The following is a 4,340-nucleotide window of genomic DNA, read 5'->3' as shown; positions in this document are numbered from 1 at the left end:
GTGACGCCAATTGCACATGCTCAATTCCTATACAGCCTGAGGTCACCATGAAGGTCCCACATTCTTAACGTTGCCACCTGCCTGAGGCACGTTGACCCTCAGGTTAAAACACATTAGCCTTTCCTCTCTCCCTGAGACTATGACAACTTTAATTTTGAATTTTTCATTGTGTAATGAGAAGGGAATAATTCGCAATCTTGCTGTGTGAGGCCCCTTGTGGGAGAATGAAGAACTCAGTGATAGAACTCCAAGACAGTTGATTCTGAGACTCGGGGCCAAAACCTACATAGAGGAAAATAAGACAGTATGAAGTGTGAGAGGCTACAACAAATTGGGGAACATAACTTGAAAGGAATAACAAACATTTAAAGAGCACATGGAGGAACTTCAACTGTTGTTCATTCCTGTCAGACACAGAACAAAACAGGAAAGGTGGCCCTGCCATGGCTTAGCAGAAACATTAGGGATAGTACAGGATCCATGGAAGAGGGGTGCAAATTGTCTAAAAAGAACAGCAGATCTGAAGACTGGAACAGTTCAGATTTCACCAAAACAGGATTAAAGGATTGGTTAAAAGAAGAAAAATAAAATGTAAGAGTAAGCTTCTGAAGTACATACGCACTGTTTGTACAAGTTCTTAAAGATATAATGAACAGAAAAACAGATTAATGAAAACAAATCCCTTACAATCAGAAATAGGGGTAGTTATCACGCGGAATAAATTAACTACATATTTTGGTTCTGTCATCGCAAAGGATGACACAAATAATATCTCTGAAATGCTGGGGAACACATCGGAAATAGGAACTGAAGGAATCAGTACGAGTAGGAAAACGGTGCTAAGGAAATCGATGAGATTAAATGCCAACATATCCCAGCACCTGGTAATCTACGCCCCAGAGTACTTAACAAAGTAGCCTGAGCGGTAGTGAATGTATTCTGAAGCTAGGGGCTTGAATCTAAATAGAGGAAATTGGTGGTCATCTTTCAAGATTCGATAGACTCTGGAACAGTTCCTATGGATTGGAGGGTAGCTCGTGTAACCCCATTATTTAAAAAGGGAGGTGGAGAGAAAACATGGAATTATAGACCAGTTTGTCTAACATTGGAAAACCATGATAGGATTGGACAGAGTCAGTCAGCATGGATTTACAAAAGGTAATCACACTCAACAAATCTGCTGGAATGTTTCAAGAATTCAACATTTACAGGTGAAAAGGAGGCAGTGGATGTGCTTTTACTTGTGCTTTGAGAAGGCGTTCAAAAAGACCCACAGAAGAGATTAACATGTAAAATTAAAGCACGTGGGACTGGGTATTCGGGGGATACAGAACTGGTTGGGAGACAGGTCAGAATAAACAAACAGTCATTTTTTGTGTGGCAGCCAGGGACCAGTGTGGGAACGCAGGAATTAGTGCTGGGCTCCAGATATTCACACGATCTATTAATGATTTAGAGGAGCAAACTTAAATGTCTTATCTGCAAGCTTGTAGATGACATAAACCAAGGTCGGACAGTGAACTGTTTGAGGATGCGGATATGCTTCAGTATGATTTGGATTTGAGTGAGTGGGGAAAAACGGCAAGGCTGATGAAGTATAATCTGGATAAATTCAAGGTTCTGAAGAAGGTTCTAGGCCCAAAATGTCAGTCTTCCTGCTCCTCTGCTGCTGCTTGGCCTGCTGTGTTCATCCAGCTCTACACCTTGTTGTCTTAAATTCAAGGTTATCCAGTTGGATTACAAAACCAGGAAAACACGTCACTGACAGTAAGCAGGCAGGTGAAGCAGGTGGTGAAGAAGGTAAACGGTATTTTGACCTTCATAGCAAGAAGATTTGAGTACAGAACCAGGGATGTCGTGCTGAAATTAGTACAGGGTCTAAGTGAGACCATATCTGGAGTATGTGTGCAGATTTGGAATCCATATTAGAGGGAGAATGTTATGGCTATGGAGGCTGTATACAATGGTTCACAAGACTGATTCATGGAATGGCAGGACTGACGTATGAGGACAGAATGGATTGGTTAGGCTGAACTTCACTGGAGTTTAGAAGAATGAGGAAAGATCTCACAGAAATGAATAAAATTCTAACAGGACCAACAAGGTAATGCAGGAACAATGCTGTCAATGACCAGGGAGTCCAGAACCAGGGAGTCACAGTTTACAGGCATGGGCTAGGCCATTTATGACCGAGTTAAGGAAACATTTCTTTACGCAGAGACTGGTGACCCTGTGAAATTTGCTGCCACAGAGAGCAGTTAAGGCCAAAACATTGAATGTTTCCAAGAAGATATACGTAGTCGTGAGCGCTGAAGGGATCAAACGGTATGGGTCTAAAGTGAGAACAGGCTACTCAGTAGAATGATCAGCCATGATCAAACTGACTAGTGGAGCAGGATCAAAAGCTACAAAGGCCTACACCTCTTCCTATTTACTATGTTTATATTCTGTTGAAGGTGGGATATAAAAACAAAGTGATTATAACTGACACAGATATCAGCACTACCTTATCACCACTGGATGAAAACTCTAACTCCTTACCAAACATTAATCTCGGAGCAACTTCACCACACCAACTGCAGTAGTTCAAGAAGGTGCAGAGTGATTTTGGAAGCTTCTGGAGTGGCTGCTCTGGCTCTCATTTTCTATCCAGTTCTCAAGTCGTTGAATGTTCTGAGAAAAGCAACAAAATATGTAAGAAATATCTTTGGAAGTTTGCTGATACTGGGGGAAGCAAGGGAAAGGGAGGGGGGGGACGGGGGCTTTGGGTACGGAAGGGTGTATGGCTGAGTAAGGGGAGCAGTGAGAGAAACAATGGGCTGGCTTTTGTGGTGGGGTGATGGGCGAAGAATAACCCCAATATCCAAACCATACGCTCCCAACCTGCTTGGTTCTCTCCCTCTACTCTGGTCTTTCACCCAGCCTCTTTCACACTGGCAGCCAAAGATGTGCACGTGGATATTTTACCATCAGTCTCGGTCACGAGCACAAGCATCTCCCAAAAACATACTGCACATACTCCTCAATGAACACAGCAATGATTTAAACCAATAACCTTCGTTTCCAATCCCATTCACCCAAAAGACAGCTATAAGAACAGTCACTGGATAAATTAAAAGATCAAAACAAAACTGATTAGATTACTTAAGCAGTTTCGATGATACCTTGTTTCACAGGTACACAGGATTGTCAAATCGTTATGCTGTTGTATCAACAGCCAAACACTTTTTCCTCAGAAAGCCCCAGTTCTAAAGAATTCTGGCACTTCCTTCTGTTTGAAGAGGTTCTCTCCCAGACTTGCTGGCACTAGCTCCCAGATACTGACCTCATTAATGGCCAAAAGAGTCTGCAGAGTTTTTGATCAAGAAACAACTTGCAATCAACTTCCAGGCCTGGCCTCAGAAACAAGCAACAGGTTTTGTATTCTTTTTCAACACAACTGCTGCACACTGTCCAGAGGTCACCGTTCAGCTCTCAGATTCAAACCAAGAGTGATTTTTAAAAACTCAGTAAGGGTGTAACAGTACCCAGTGGAAAGGCCTTTAACCAGTGACACAGACTGAGTGATTGGAACACTACGCATTGGAGTTTTGCTTTAATGAGATCACCTCTCGTTGCTGTAATCAGATTCTGAAGTGGCTTGACAGGGTAAATGCTGACAGGATTTGACCTCTCATTGGAGAGTCTCAGACTAGAAACAATAGTCTCAGAATAATTTAAATGTGGACAGTTGTCATCTCAGAGGGTTGACAGTCTTTGGAACTTCTTGCCACAGAGAGCTGACAGGGCAGAGTCCTTGTGCATTTTTAAGGCAGAGATAGGTACATTCTTGATCAGTAGGGGAACGAAGGGTTACAGAAAAATTGCTGGAAATGTGGACATCAGGAATGTCAGATAGCCGCAATCCTATTGAATGGCAGAACAGGCTCAAGGGACCAAATGGCCTACTCCTGTGCCTATTACATATGGTCTTCCAGTAGACTGTCGAAAGAGTCGTAACCAATTACACAGACTGAGTGAGTGTTCCAGTGAACTGACGGTAGAAAGAGCTTTAACAGACTGAAATAAAATCTCACCACAGACGGTTGACAGAAACTGTATGGATGTTCTATCCACCGGATTAAAATTTACCTGATCACCCAGCCAGGAGAGACAACAGATGGAGATACTGTGGAAATATCAGGACAATGACAGTGATACAATTCCCCACCTGAGTTGACCACCCAATGGTGCAGTTACACCATGTGCAGGAAGGATCCGGTCAGACATCCAGCTGCTGAGACACCTGCAAGTTTACAGGGTGTTACACAGTTGGATTCTGGTGGCGTTGCTGCTTTTTA

At 42.9% G+C, this 4,340-nt stretch overlaps 1 long non-coding RNA gene across 1 annotated transcript in view; it reads right to left on the bottom strand.

Annotated features, from left to right (window-relative positions):
- LOC125484163 overlaps positions 1-4,324 on the bottom strand; it is a 4,551-nt gene extending 227 nt beyond the window's left edge. Inside the window, exons 1-2 of the long non-coding RNA XR_007263003.1 lie at positions 4,211-4,324; positions 2,542-2,673 (exon numbers count right to left, since the gene is read on the bottom strand). This is a non-coding gene — a long non-coding RNA (uncharacterized LOC125484163). The remainder of the gene's footprint in view (positions 1-2,541; positions 2,674-4,210) is intronic.
- Positions 4,325-4,340: the final 16 nt, after the last annotated feature.

This window comes from Rhincodon typus, chromosome 10, assembly GCF_021869965.1.
Source record: "Rhincodon typus isolate 14 chromosome 10, sRhiTyp1.1, whole genome shotgun sequence".
Taxonomy (NCBI): Eukaryota; Metazoa; Chordata; class Chondrichthyes; order Orectolobiformes; family Rhincodontidae; genus Rhincodon; species Rhincodon typus.
The sequence above is the reverse complement of the archived record's forward strand: the minus strand, read 5'-3'. Positions and strand labels throughout refer to the sequence as shown.